A 14,859-nucleotide genomic window follows, 5' to 3' on the forward strand; every position below is an offset into this window, starting at 1 on the left:
GGAAATAAAAATATTGTTTCCATGGTCAGATGGTCACAGTTTACTTGAAATATTGTAAATACTATATAGACATTTGCAGCTCCCTAATCACTATCAATCTGGCTTTTAACATCAAGGATGATGAATCCAGAAGTATGAGGTAGCAAATGCCTACTATAAAAAGCCAAGAAATTTGTGTGAAGCTCACCACAGAGTGAGAAAAAGAGAAAGATACAACAAGCCAATGGAAAAGGGATATATTACTCCTGTAGCTTCTCTGTTTCCTGCTTCATGTTGCTCCATTGTAAATTCATGCCAAATACCAAATAGTTTTTCACAATTCTTCCAGGCAGACAATAAATACATTGTATGTTTAGCCTAGCCTTGCAGTCTTAAACAATCATTTATCATGGCATATAGATACATATACACTGTCATCATTCTATTCTTTTCTTCAATTCTTGTATCTTGTTCTTTTTCTGAAATGAGGTCAAAATGGACTTTCAGAACTCCTGGAGGTTTTACAAAATGGATGTTTAAGATGAAACATCCTCAAAAATTGAGAAGAAAACAATTACCTTTGGGGGAAAAAAGCCCCTGGAATTTATGAGATAAGTCTTATAATCATTGTCATGGCCAACTAATCTGGAGAATGTGGAAATATATATCTTTCCTCAGAATAGTAGTTTTAGCATAGGGGAAGCAGTCTAGTATCATAAAGTCAGCAAACTATGCATCTCAATAATTTTTCACTATCTGCCACTGACAGTTGCCCTGGGCTGCCAATGTGATTTTCCTGACATGAACATATTGCTGACTTTGTTGCCACACCAACATTCACTGACCCAAATGTACATGCCAAGCTGCTCATCCTCTGCTTGCTGCAACAATGGAAGCAAGAACAAAAATATGTGTTCACAGAATAAAGAATTTCAGACACAAATAAAGTATACTATCTATGGCCACTTTCTAATCTACCCTTTCTATTCCTACTACCACATCTTAGTACAGACCTTAATTACCATCCAGTTGGAAGAATTATAAAATTACTGTAATGGTACTAGTTTTAGAAGCAGAAGAATTGGGCTTGAATACTAACTCTGTGGCTTTCCCTTTGAATCTCAGTTTCTTCATATGTAAAATAAAGACTGGGGAAATAGAAAATAGCATTTTTGAAGTACTTTATGTTTTCTAAAGCTTTACAGTCATTATCTCATTTTATTCTCAAACCTATCAAGGGATAAATTCTATTATTAGCCTCAGTTTTCGGGAAAGGGAAAATTCCAAAGGCTTTAAGTGATTTGTGTAAGGTCATGCAAACAGCTAAGTATCTAGCACAGAGTTATAATCCTGGTATTCCTTTAATGAAGATGATTTTTAAAGTCCCTTATGTTTCTCTTTTTCCTTTTATTTATTCTTTTTCTATTGTGAAGTTAATTAAAAAACATAAAAAATTTCAAAACATAGAAATACATTGAAAATAAAATAAATGTTTGTTATGGAGAGTTTTTTTTAAATACACACATGTAAATAGTTGCCACATAGGTATTTATTAACTTTGATTAACTATATATGTGTCTATATTAATACAGAGAGAAGTAAACAGAGGCAGAAACAAAATTGAAACAATGACTTAAATAATATAAATGGAAAGAATACAAAGAAAAGCAAATCTGAACAGTGTGTCATAAAATCTTAGCCCAAGAAAGAAAGAACATATCAAATGTATTTACTTCCCTTTCCCACATATGTGGTGACCCATGAGTGTATAATATTGTGTATTTTATCATACTTGGTTGATGTGTTCATTAATTTAGCTGAGCTATACTAATTTTATTTTTTTCCTGTATTTTATGATATAAAGGACAATTTGCTATCTGTAATACAGGTGGAGAAATTTAGAAAATAAGGCAAATGTATTGATAATTTTAAATAATTAAAATAGTTTAATTAAATAATTTAAATAATTAAAAGAAAAACATTTCTATAAGTATTCAGTATACTTTATACTATACTAACTATTTAGTTTAAAACTTAATGCCTCCCAAATCTAGTAAGACTTTATTTTTCCTGCTTCCTTATGAATGTTCTATATTCTCTGGCCCCAAAAAGTTATTCAAATCTTTCTTCCTCTAAGAAATCTTTCTTGACTCTCCTTACCATAAATGAGATATTGTCCTTTGTCTATCTTTTAGCACATTATACTTCCATGTATTCATCTTATACATGTTCTTTTTTTAAATAATTTTTATATGATCATTTCCAAGCATTATTCATTAGAGACAAAAGATCATTTTCTTTTCCTCCCCCCACCCCTAGCTGATGCATGATTCCACTGGGTTTCACATGTGTTCTTGATTTGAACCCATTTCCATGTTGTTGGTATTTGCACTAGAGTGTTCATTTAGAGTCTCTCCTCAGTCATTTCCCCTCAGCCCCTGTAGTCAAGCAGTTGCTTTTCATCGGTGTTTTTACTCCCACAGTTTATACTCTGCTTGTGGATAGTGTTTTTTAGATCCCTGCAAGTTGTTCTGGGACATTGCATTGACCCTAATGGAGAAGTCCATTACCTTCGATTGTACCACAGTGTATTGGTCTCTGTGTACAATGTTTTCTTGGTTCTGCTCCTTTCGCTCTGCATCACTTCCTGGAGGTTGTTCCAGTTTCCATGGAATTCCTCCACTTTATTATTCCTTTTAGTACAATAATATTCCATCACCAACATATACCACAATTTGTTCAGCCATTCCCCAATTGAAGGGCATCCCCTAATTTTCCAATTTTTGGCCACCACAAAGAGTGCAGCTATGAATATTCTTGTACAAGTCTTTTTCTCTATTATCTCTTTGGGGTACAAACCCAGCAGTGCTATGGCTGGATCAAAGGGTAGACATTCTTTTATCGCCCTTTGGGCATAGTTCCAAATTGCCCTCCAGAATGGTTGGATCAGTTCACAACTCCACCAGCAATGAATTAGTGTCCCTACTTTTCTGCATCCCCTCCAGCATTCATTACTTTCCATAGCTGTCATGTTAGCCAATCTGCTAGGTGTGAGGTGATACTTCAGAATTGTTTTGATTTGCATCTCTCTGATTATAAGAGATTTAGAACACTTTTTCATGTGCTTATTAATACTTTTGATTTCTTTGTCTGAGAACTGCCTGTTCATGTCCCTTGCCCATTTATCAATTGGAGAATGGCTTGATTTTTTGTACAATTGATTTAGTTCTTTGTAAATTTGAGTAATTAAACCTTTGTCAGAGGTTTTTATGAAGATTGCTTCCAAATTTGTTGCTACCCTTCTGATTTTAGTTATATTGGTTTTGTTTGTACAAAAGCTTTTTAATTTGATGTAGTCAAAATTATTTTTTTACATTTTGTGACTTTTTCTATGTCTTGCTTGGTTTTAAAGTCTTTTCCTTCCCAAAGGTCTGACATGCATACTATTCTGTGTTTGCCTAATTTACTTATAGTTTCCTTCTTTATGTTCAAGTCATTCACCCATTTTGAATTCATCTTGGTGTAGGGTGTGAGGTGTTGATCCAAACCTAATCTCTCCCACACTGTCTTCCAATTTTCCCAGCAGTTTTTATAGAATAGTAGATTTTTGACCCCAAAGCTGGGATCTTTAGGTTTATCATATATTTTCTTGCTGAGGTCACTTGCCCCAAGTCTATTTCACTGATCCTCCTTTCTGTCTTTTAGCCAGTACCAAATTGTTTTGATGACTGCTGCTTTGTAATATAGTTTGAGATCTGGAACTGCAAGGCCCCCTTCCTTTGTATTTTTTTCAGTATTTCCCATGTTCTAATATATATATATAGTTCCATAATTTATATATATTTTCATATATAATATAAGATTTAAATATTTTATATTTTATGTATTATTATGTAATAATATATATTTATATATATTTCAAAAATATATATACATATATATTAAGCACACAGCAAACTTCCCTAAATGAAATCTATTACAAAAAATAAAATTGCCTTAACTCTTCCAGGACTAATAAAGAAATTGGGTTAGGAAATCTCTACTTTCTAAGCTTAAATAAGCAGCTGGATGAATATCAAGATCTTGTCTATAAGTACATGTATGTCTTAATTCAATAGAAATGCATGAAAGGGGAGGCGGAATCAAGATGGTGGCTTAGAAGCAGCAAAAGTCAAGTCCTCTGTAAAAAGCCTTCTACAACAATCAAAAACAAAGTGTTTTGAGGGGGACAGAAAAACAAATCCAATAACAGGACAGATCTGAGGGACCCTCCAGCTCAAATCAATTTAACAGATATACAGAGAAGGTTGAATTTTTAGGTTTTAGGAAAAGGAAGAAAGAAGGTCCCAAGACCTTTCCCCTACCTACTGTGCTGAAACTCATCATTTGCTGGGATCTCAGGGGGATGGCTCTAGGTTAGTGGGAGTACTTTGCTAGAGGAGATACACCAGGCTTGGAGCTCTAACCACAGCTGGCAGGGAGTCAACTGAAGGAAAGGGGCAGAGAGGAGGGCAACCTGGTCACAAACTTCAGCCACTATTCCTTCATGTTGGACCTCAGCTTCTGGAAATTTTGACTTCAGGACACACCTAGCTCTATCGATCAGCACAACTTTCTTGATCTAGTCTATTAATAGTGCAGATAAGAGGATCCCAGAGGGCAGAAAAGTTCAATCTCCAACATCCCTCCCCTACCTACCACTCTAAAACTCCCAATAAGAATCGAGCTGACCAGGGTCCCAGGGCAAAGGCTACAACCTCATCAGAATACCTTGGTACCACCACAGAAAGCTCAAGGCTCTGACCAGGCAGCTGGCAGGGAGGTGGTAGGCAAGAAAGGAAGTGAGGAAGTCAAGTGTATCTACTTTCAAACTCCAGACCTTCATCTTCACTTTTACTTTCTGCAGGCAGCTGGGGAAGATCTGGCCTCAGGGTTCATTAATACAATAGGTCAACTCCATCAGTCTAATCAAATTAATCAGCAGAGTAGAGAAGAAGCCCCTTCAGAAAAGAAAAGCACAAACCCACAGATCCAGCAAATAAACAGAGGAGCAAGAATACAGTCAATAAGAAAGGGGAAAGACGGGGAAAATATGAATAAACAACAGAAAAAAAATACATTATAATTGACAGCTTTTATCCAGGTAATGAACAAAGAACAAATGGAACAGAGGAAGACCAAGGAACACCAAGCAAAAACACAGGAAGTCTGGCAAATTGGATATAGGTTTTGGTAGAACTCAAAACACAATTCAAAAAACAATTAAGAAAGGCTGAAAAAAATTGGGGAAAAACTTAAAAATCAAAATAGTTCATCTGGAAACAGAGTCACATGAACTACAACAAGAAAATAGTTCATTAAAAGCCTGAATTGACCAGCTTGAAATTGAGGTAAAGAAAGGAAAAGATTATCTAGAAAGAAAAACAGAATAAAAAGAAAAAGATGATTAAAAAGCCAGGGATGAAATTCAGTCTTTAAAAATTAGAATCCAACAACTATAAGCAAATGACTTCATGAGGCAGAAAGAGTCTATAAAACAAAATCAAAAGAATGAAAACTTGAAGAAAATATTAAATACCTCATTGACAAAACAACCATCATGAAAAATAGATCCAGAGGAGTCAATTTAAGAATTAGTGAACTACCAGAACATCATGATAAAAGAAAAAGCCTGGACATCATTCTACTGGAAATTATCCAAGAGAACTGCCCTGACATTCTTGAATAAGAGGACCAAGTGGAGATTAAAAGAATCCACAGAAAATCTCCTTCATTTAATCCCCAATTGCCAATGCCCAGGAATGTTATATTCAAGTTCAAGAACTATAAGACAAAGGAAAAGATACTATAAACTGCTAAAAATAAACCATTCAGATGGTTTCATTGAGCCATCATGGAGCCATAGTTAGGATAACACAGGATCTGACAGCATCCACCCTAAAGGACTGGAAGGCATGAAACATGATATTCCAGAAAGCAAGGGGACTAGGTCTACAACCAAGAATCAACTACCCAGCAAAATTGACTATATTCTTTCAAAGGAAAGTATGGTCATTTGATAAAATAGATTACTTCCAAACATTCCTAAAGAAAAGGCCTGACATTTAAGTCAGAAAATTTGATTGCCGAACACAGAACTCAAGAGAATCACCAAAAGGTACTTAAAATGGGGGAAATTTTTTACGGGAATGAATAAGTTCAAATGATTTGTATTCCTATAAGAAAAGATGATATTGGTAACTCAAAAATTATTATTATTATCAGGGTAGCTAGAAGAAATATATTTAGAGGGTACAGTGACAAACTGTATTTAAAGATATATCAAAAATCTTTTAAAATAGGGGTAAAAAGGAGGATAATACTAAGAGAAATTGGAAAAGAGATAAAATAGTATAAATTTATATTTCATAAAGAAGAGCATGGGAGAAAGGGGTAAGAAGACCAATACAATGGAAGGGTGGAAGAGGTTGGCGGCAGGTAATACTTAAATCTTATGTGCATTGAAATTGACTAAGAGAAGGAAGAATAATCAGTTCAATAATGGCATAAAATTGTATTGTGCCTGATAGAGAAGTAGATGGGCAATAAATGGGCTGGTGAGGAGGGGGGCAATACAAGAAAGGAAGAGGTTGGGGAGGGGTCTTTTAAAAGACACTATAGTAAGAGTGGAATAAATAAGAGGGGGGAGTAACATTGGGGAGAGAAAACAGGGGGAAGTGCCTAAAAGAGAAAAGTTTGAGGAGAGGTTCAGAGGGATAAGAGAAAAGGCAGAATCAAAGAAGGAAGTCAAAATGGAGGGGAATAAAAACATGGTAATCATAACTGTGAATGTGAAGGGAATGAACTCATCAATAAAAGGGAAATAGATAGCAGAATGGATTAGTACCAGAATCCTACCATATGTTGTTTGCAAGAAACACTGGGCTGCAACTGAGATGAAAAAGGCAGGAGTAGCAATTATGATCTCAGGCAAAGCTAAAGCAAAAATAGATCTCATTAAAAGATATAAGGAAGGTAATTACATGTTGATGAAAGGTATTATAAACAATGAAGAAATATCAGTACTCAAAATATATGCACCAAATAGTATAGCTTTCATATTTCTAAAGGAGAAACAAAAGGAGCTTAAGGAAGAAATAGATAGTAAAACCAAACTTAGTGGATAACCTCAACCTTCCCCTATCAGAACTAGATAAATTATGACAAAAAAATAAGAATGAAGTTAGGGAAGTGAATGAAATTTTAGAAAAAATTGGAGCTAATAGATATCTGGAGAAAAATAAATAGGGATAAAAAGGAATATACCTTCTTTTTAGTAGCACATGACACATATACAAAGATTGACCATGTACTAGGGCACAAAAACATTGCAAACAAATGTAGGAAAGCAGAAATAATGAATGCAATTTTTTCAGATCATACTGTAATAAAAATCATAATCAATAAGTTTTTGTGGAAAGTCAGATTTAAAATTAATTGGAAATTAAATCATCTAATTCTTTAAAACTGAAGGGTCAAAGAACAAATCAAATAAACAATTACTGATTTCCTTGAACAGAATGAAAATGAGAAAACAACATATTGCAATCTATGGGATATAGACAAAGCGGAACTCAGAGGAAAATTTACATCCCTGAGTGCATATATCTACAAATCAGAGAGGGAAAAGGTCAATGAATTGGGCATGAAATTTTAAAAACTAGAAAGAGAACAAATTAAAAATCCCCAGATAAAAACTAAATTGGAAATCATAAAATCAAAGGAGAAATTAATAAAATCAAAAGTAAAAAAATAAAACTATTGAAGTAATAAATAAGACTAGGAACTGGTACTTTGGGAAAAATTAAAATAGATTAATTACTGGTTAATCTAATTGTAAAAAGAAAGAGGAAAATCAAATTAATAGTATCTAACATGAAAAGGATGACCTCACCTCTAATGAAGAGGAAATTAAGGTAATTATTAAGAACTATTTTGCCCAATTATATGGCAATGAATATGGCAATCTAGGTGAAAAGTGTGAATATTTACAAAAATGTAAATTGTTTAGATTTAAATAAAAGGAAATAGAATACTTAAATAATCTCGTCACAGAAAAAGAAATTGAAAAAGCCATCACGGAACTCCCTAAGAAAGGTTTTCTTGGAAAAGACTCTGAAGTGTTTTGTCATTCCCTTCTCCTACTCATCTTACAGTTGAGAAAACTGACGAAAAGAGGGTTAAGCAACCTATCCAGGGTCGCTCAGTTAGTAAGAATCTGGGATCTTATTTGAACTTAGGTCTTCTTAACTCTAGGTCCAATGCTTTATGCACTATATCACTTAGCTACTCAATCCACCTTTGGGATAGGCACACAAAATAATGACATTAAAAATCTATGGAAGTGTTCATATATGATGAGTAAAAATTTCTATACTAGATTGTATTTTCAGGTAGTAGTGAATTTTTATTACACAAATTCTCAATATTCTCCAGCATCCAAAATAGTATTCTGCATATAATATCAACAAAACATTTTAATTGAATTTCCAGGTAAAATACATGTTAATATATCAACATAGGAAAATGAAAGTTTATTTTAAGTATACTTCATATAATATAAAATATTCTGTATGTGTGAAATATTGTAAATGGGATATATCATGTTCAGTGTTAAGAAAAAGTTTATTTATCCCTAGAATAATTATTTCCAAATATTATTTCATAATATACCTTCTTAAATCTTACATTTTAATGTTTCAGCAATGTAACTAATTGTCATGAATTTTGAGTATTTTCCCATTACAATTAATGAATTTCACTTATATTTGTGATATATGTATGCATACTTATGTATATATAAGAAAATGAAAGCCAACATAGTATAATAAATATATATGATAATAAGATAATTTTTGAGTTTGGGAAGCATGGGTTCATATATCCCTCTCTGCTCTCCATTTTTTTTTTGCCTCTGTCTCTTTTTTCATACCCCCCAACCCACAATATACATATATATACATAATATAAATATGCATGCATAATTGAATGAGTGTTCAAATACTTGTATAAATGCATTTATAAACACGGGAAAATATAAAATAATAAGAATAACTATTTTCTCATATATTATCTTTTACATAGAATACATATATATTTTACTTACATATAATACACACACCAATTATTTATAATTTATTATTAATTTTTTTGCACAAAAATAATCCCTAATTTATTTTCAATTGATCATTTATTAGTTATCTAGAAGCCCTTAAAACATAGTGAAGAGGGGGCAGCTGGGTACTCAGTGGATTGAGAGCCAGGCCTAGAGATCGGAGGTCCTAGGTTCAAATCTGGCCTCAGACACTTCCCAGCTGTGTGACTCTGGGCAAGTCACTTGACCCCCATTGCCTAGCCCTTACCACTCTTCTGCCTTGGAGCCAATACACAGTATTGACTCCAAGATGGAAGGTAAGGGTTTAAAAAAAATAAACATAGTGAAGAACAGGTAAAAAGCTCTAACCCCAACTCAAATCTTCAATATAGAAAGGATATTTATAACAAAGGCAAGCATGTTCTTGGAAGAGATGAAAATCAGAAAAATGGAGAATTGAAAGAAATTTGACTAGCTATAGTCCAAATGGTACTAGAAAATAAATCCATATTTTTATGTGACAAGTGGTTTTCCTGATTCTACTGGAATGCATATAATAAGACAGTAGGATTACCCCCTTTTCTGTCATTTCATTCCATTTTTGAACAGTTCTAATATTAGGAAGATAAAATCTTAATTTTCCTCTTTGCAAGTTCCATTCATATTTCTTGGTTTTACCTTCTAATCAATCTTCCAAATCTTCCTTTAAAATAGTAGGGCAGAGTTATCAATTCTCACCTTTCTCCAAAAATGTTTCTCTTTTTCAGGTAAAACATTCCTAGTTCCTCTAATAAGGAGACTGGTACGTGGCATAGTGGAAAGACTACTGGACTTGGATTCAGTGTTTCTTGGATTTAAAACAATTTACAGACACTTATAAACCATGTAACCATAAGCAAATCTTTCTATTCCTCAGTTTCCTCACTTATAAAATGAAGAAAAAATAACTCCTAACTTCCCGGGTTGTTGTACAGATAAAATTAGATGAGACAACTAGGTAGCACAGTAGATAGAGTCCTAGAACTGAAGTTCAGAAGACTTGTGTTCAAATTTGACCTCAGACAATTTTTATCTACACAAACCTGGGCAAGTCCCTTAACCCCCACGACCTAGCCTTTGGTGCTATTCTGTCTTAGAATTGATGAGTATCAATTTTAAGATAGAAAGATTTTTTTAACATAAAATGAGATAACATTTAAAGTGTTTCCAAACCTTAAAATGCTACTTAATTATTATCTAATTATTATTATTATTATAACATCCTCATTTGGTCCTTCCCTATAGTGATTTCTCTCCTCTATATATTCTAGTTTATCAAAGCTCTTCTTACCCAAACAAGCAAAACAGGTAACTTCTTTGTTGTTCTTACCTTCTCCAACCAATTTCAACTCATTCTGAGCTGTAGCATTATTGACACTATTTTTAATATCACATTTTCATCCTCCGATTCTTACCTTATGTCACCTAACCTAGTGTCCAAATCCTGTACATCTTTGAATCTTTATGAGAACTGGTGAGTTCTTGGTCTCTACACATGAATCCCATTTTTATCTACATTAGATTTTTCCCATTATTACTTCAAAATTTCACTCTTAGACCTCTCTAATGTGTTTTGAACAGATATCCTCTATAGCATTTTAGTTCAAGGGATCCTAAAAAATCTTTCTTCTGAATGCTTTAAAATATGTTTCCTCAAATTTTATAAAAATGTCAGACTATATTCAATTTTAATCTTCTTCTCCCTCAAAATCTCTAGGAGAGAGTATTTCATCTATAAGTTTTTATTCATTTTTAATCAGTACTCCGTTTCTCTTTGTTACTAATTAGGTCCATTAAATAATTTCTCTTTTTTTAAGCTCTGGCTTTGGGCAATTGAAATTATCATTAAGACAATTCAAAACTATATCTGTTTTTGGCAAAAACAAATCTCCAAGAGGTGTCAGGATGAAGTCCTCCATTTCTATGATAGATGCCCATGCGCCATGTTTGTTGTCTGTTTCCTAGGCCTCTTCATCTATTTCCTCTTTATGACCAAGTAGTCAACATTCCAACTAAGGAGGAGAAAAACAGGACACATTCTTAAGTTTAAAATGGGTCTTCATTGGGTTAGGGCTGGTTTCAGCACAACCATGCCACAAAGTTAAAAATTATTTGTGTTTTTTTCCCTCTATTTAATTTCACTTGAATACTCCTCATCATAGTTCTGCCTTATGGTTTCTAAATTATTCACATAGATAAACCTGTTCCCTACAAACTTCCTTTTACTTCATGTACAGTTCTTTGTATTTTCTCCTATTCTTTTTCCTCTGTCAGTTACTTTCCAAGAGGTTTATAAAAAAAAAAAAAAACTAACAAGATAATTCAAAGTATTTGGTAATCTGGTTTCTAACCCAACAGAAAATTAATAGTTAACAGAATATAAGAAGTTCAGAGTTGTTGATTAGATATGATTTTGAGATTGTTTAGTCAGCATTCATTATTTTATATATGTGGAAACTGAGGAACAAAAAAGTGAAGAATTTTAACAAGGTCACATAATATATAATGGAATTTTAATTAATATTTTTGAGGCCAGATGTAGTGGCATGTTACAATATTTATATGAGGAGTTATTTGATGGATTTAAGATAGCTAGGTTGCTCAGTGCATGGGGCCCTTGGTTTGGAATCAGGAAGACTAATATTTATGAGTTCAAATTTGGTCTTAGACATATACTATCTGTGAGACCCTGGACAATTCACATAATCTCATTTGCCCACTTCCTCCTCTATAAAATGACATAGAGAAGAAAATGGAAAACTACTTCAAGTATTTTGGCCAATTAAAATCACCAAATGAGGTGACAAACACAACTAAAATGATTCTATATCAATAAAATTGATGGATCCCCAGTAACAAGGAAATAAATTGTCTTTATTTTTTATTTTATTTTATTTTTATAATGCAAAATCTACTTTTATATTTTTCATTGTTTTAAGAACACAATAATGCCAACCAAAACTCCAAAATATATCTGTAAATACATTGATGAGAAAAATAGTATGCTTTGATCAATAGAAATTATTTCTTTATGACAAAATCATATAAAATAAGCTATAAGTACTCATAAAGTCAAGTAGCCTAAAGCTATTTGATGACTGGGAAATTAGTTGTAAATCCTTAAGAATCCCTTGCTTAAACATGCCCAGAATTCCAGTATAACATTATTTAAAAAATAATGGTCATTAGTCAACAAAAATGTTTAAAATGTACCCACTGTCTCCTGTTTTAAAGGAATAGGGAATAGTGGTATACATTTTTGAAAAATATCTATCAAAAATAGTTTCATTTCAAGCATTTAAGGAAATGAAATGAAATGAAATCACTTGAAAAACACTAATTTGAAATAACCACATTTTCTGATGACAATTAAAATGTCATTAAAATCTTATAACATACATAGACAAGCATATTCATATTCAATATTCGTGAAATACCAATTGATATTGGTTATAAAGGATTCCCCGAGAGAAGAAAGAAAGAAGAAAATTACAAGATATCTAGTAGGAAAAGAAAATAAGACAGATATGACACCCTCAGAAAAGAATATTCCTGGTTCCCTATGTAGCATATCATACTGAGAAAAACCCATACCTTGTGAGACTACAAGGCTGACTCCCATATAGATAGGCCAGCTCTGGTATGAGGAATAGAGGCAGGGAGATAGCACAGGCCTTGACCAGGAGGCCAAGAAAGAGTAGAGAATGAAGCACCATATAAACTCAGCTTGGGGCAACCAGTACTATTTACCTTGGACCCATAGTTTGCAGTGCTATTGCTATGAAAGTTTATTCAACATTCCTCTAAAACCATTCATTTGGTGAATGGATTTAGGAACCTTCTTATTGGATCTGATGCTTTGTCCAAGTCAAAATTTATGTTGCTCCTTCCCCCATTTCTGCAACCAAAGGAATAAATCGGATGAATCAGTTTAAAGTAGAGAATATTTACTTGGGGGATAAAGGGCCAGATAAACAACACATCATATAACCAAATAAGAGTGTTCCCATACCCATTCATCCATTCCCAAAATAACTGCTTCTAGAGGAATATTGTATAAGCATCTATAACAAGAACTACAGTAACAGGATTGAGAGGAGGGAGAGAGGAAGGGGAGAAAAAGGAAGGAGAAGAATTATTTGAAAGAAAACACAACTGAATTTATTATGTCACTTTTTTGACTCCATCTAACTTCTCCCTCAACTTAACCTACAGGTTCCATAGTAACATCATCAAATTTATACACCTTCTATTCAGGCCAAAGGTTTTCTTAATTTATATATTTATAAGACTCACGTCTTATACACGTTACTGATAATCCCTTTCTTCCTCTACTCATTGAATTTTCTAAAAAGAAAAATTCCTCCAACCACCAGCCCTCAGCGTATTGCCTGTTTTATCAAAATAAGTCTCAGGATAAAATCTTGAGAGGGTAGAAGGCTTAGTAAAAACAAAAACAAAAATATAAACAAAAAAAAAACAGGCATTTGGGGTAAAAGAGAAAGATAGAAGGGTGATTGTATGTAAATATTTATCTTTATCCATTAAAGGAGATTCAATCTATTTTAGTTCAGTAAAATGTTATTCAACTGCACATTTTATTTCCTTGGTAAATTATACTCTCAGCAACAGACTCATCACATTATCAACTTCTGCTTCTTAGCTACTGCTAATTTTGGCAGAAAATATATTGAAAATTTTTGTGTGTTTGTATGTGTGTTTATTTTAAGAATTTTTATTTTAATATTAGTCATATTTATATATAAAATTATATTAATATTGATAAAATAATATTTCATTTTAAGAAAGAGCACTGTTTTAATATTAATAGTACATATATTAATGTTCCTGGAAATGCAATACACAATTAGAAAAGATAACTAAATCCTTAGAAAAATTGGAGTACACTAAGAAATATTTTTTGTGTATGTGAACAATTGGTTGTAAAAATAGCTAAACATTCCCAGGATCCTAGAATTTGGTTTATGAATGAGATCAATGATAATTGTGTAGCTGTAAGTTGTATCTGTCCTTTGAGTGGGTAACTTAATAGGGGCAGATCCATTGGTCCATTTCTTGTTTTAAAAAGATAATGAGATAAATCACATTTAAAAACTATTTCAATGATACTGTTATTTATTGATCTCATAGCAAAAACCACCCTTTTGCAAATTCAAAAATTTGTCCCCAGTCTGGCTGGGGCCAAAAGAACAGAAGCAAATTTGATTGTAGATGCACTATTTTCCCATGCTAATGTTATCTGAGAAGAGACAATGTCCTATAGTGGTGATTTACTGATGAAGGGTAACGGAGATTTCAGAAGCAACTTTGGACATCCCTGAAGGTGACTCTTGCTGGATGGAAAGCAGGTAGACAGAAATTGGAAGAAATAGTGGATGAGTTTTAAGAGAAAGAATTGAGATGGGAAGAATATGAGTGAATAAAATGATTCAGATTGAGTAGGCCATAGAAATCAGACAGTGATAAGAGCATTAAAAATGGAAAAAGATGAAAATTGTTTTAAAAAAAAGACAACCATGAAAAGCTAGAAAATAATCTCTAGCATCAGATCAAATGAAAAGTCAATTCAAAGAATTTCCATAAGTGAGATAAGTTGAGTTTCAGAGGAATGCAAGAGCAATTTAAGCCTAAAACTAAAGGATGCTAAAAATCAAAAGACTTTTTTTTTTACCCATATGCCATGTGAC

The sequence above is a fragment of the Monodelphis domestica genome, chromosome 1 (assembly GCF_027887165.1).
Source record: "Monodelphis domestica isolate mMonDom1 chromosome 1, mMonDom1.pri, whole genome shotgun sequence".
Lineage (NCBI taxonomy): Eukaryota > Metazoa > Chordata > Mammalia > Didelphimorphia > Didelphidae > Monodelphis > Monodelphis domestica.